The following is a 1568-nucleotide window of genomic DNA, read 5'->3' on the forward strand; positions in this document are numbered from 1 at the left end:
TACATAGGCATAGTTGATTGAATTATTGACCATGTAGCTAAACTCAATCTCTAGCCTCCCTCCTCATCTCGTGAAGGTCAGGATACTATCATCATGATTCAAAGCCCCAAATCTCCAATTACCTGGATAATCATTCGAGCATGGTCAACCCCCATCCTAAGCTATCCTTGGGCCTACCACAAATTATAACATGAGGATAAACAAGTATGAACCAGGTGGTTCATGAATAACCAAGACACTTCTGCCACTTGGGAAATTCCTAGGGTTTTAGAAGCTCTATACTATGAACAAGAGACAAAGACCAGACAAGTTCTTTATTATACATCAGGTTCCTACTCTCATCCTTCCCTTTTCATTCTACTCTTTTAGTTCTCCATTGGTCTTAATTACCCTGATAATGGGTACTTATGGGTTTGTTTATTATATTCCCCCATCACATTAAAAGGTAACTTTTATGAGATTGTGGAATTTGGTTTGTTCATTCCTATGTTTGTTGAACTCAGTGATATAAAGCATGCTCAAAATTCCTGAGAGAAAAATAGGAGAACAAATAAAGAATTATTTATTATAGTGGAGTCATGAAAATCTTAATGTAAAACAGATATAAGTCTTTTTAGTCCCCTAGGTGCTAATAACAGTCTTTAAGGAGCTTCCTCCCAAAGATTTTCTTCAGAGCCAACATCACTTCTTTATTCCTAAGGGTGTATATCAGTGGATTCAGCACTGGGGTGACTGCACTGTATATGACAACCACTGTCTGGTCCTCACTCATGGACGTGGCTGAAGCAGGAAGAGTATATGTAAAACCTACAGGTCCATAAAAGAGACACACCATCATAAAATGGGAGGCACAAGTATACAGAGCCTTATGGAGTATCCTGCAGGACCTGTTCTTCAACACAAGGAAGCCAATAATGTAGAAGTAAGAGAGGAGAGTGAGGAAGAAAGCTCCCATGGATATGCTCCCTGTGACAACAGAAAGAAGCCACTGGTTGAGTTCTGTGTTACTTCAGGCCAGTTCCAGGAGGGGTTTCACATCAGAGTAGAAGTGATTGAGTTTCAGAGAATGGCAAAAGTCCAGGTGTGCAGTCATGACAGAATGCATCAGAGCATAGAAGAAGCTAATGAGCCACACCACAGCTGCCAACAGAACACCAGCTGGGGGTTCTTGATGACAGTGTAATGAAGTGGGTTGCAGATAGCCACAAAATGGTCAAAGGGCATTGCTGCTGGCAAGATGGCCTCGGTACTTCCCAGAAAGTGGGAGAAGTGTATCTGAGTTATACAGCCTAGGAAAGATATGGCCCTTCAAGTGGAGAGCAGGTTCATAAGCACCTTGGGCAGTGTCACTGAAGAATAACAAATATCCAGACAAGAAAGGTTTCCCAAAAAGAAATACATAGGGGATGGAGTTTGGTTTCCAAAATTACAATCATTAATATTGCTCCATTTCCAACCAAGTTGATCAGGTAAATAATTAAGAACCTCACAAAGAAGACTGCCTGCAGCTCCTGAATACTGGTCATGCTGAGTAAAAGAAATTCATCCACTGTAGTGACATTCTCCAT

At 41.0% G+C, this 1568-nt stretch overlaps 1 pseudogene; it reads right to left on the reverse strand.

Annotated features, from left to right (window-relative positions):
- Positions 1-628: 628 nt before the first annotated feature.
- Positions 629-1568, reverse strand: LOC114079346 (olfactory receptor 12D3-like; annotated as a pseudogene).

This window comes from Marmota flaviventris, chromosome 7 (assembly GCF_047511675.1).
Source record: "Marmota flaviventris isolate mMarFla1 chromosome 7, mMarFla1.hap1, whole genome shotgun sequence".
NCBI classification, from domain to species: Eukaryota; Metazoa; Chordata; class Mammalia; order Rodentia; family Sciuridae; genus Marmota; species Marmota flaviventris.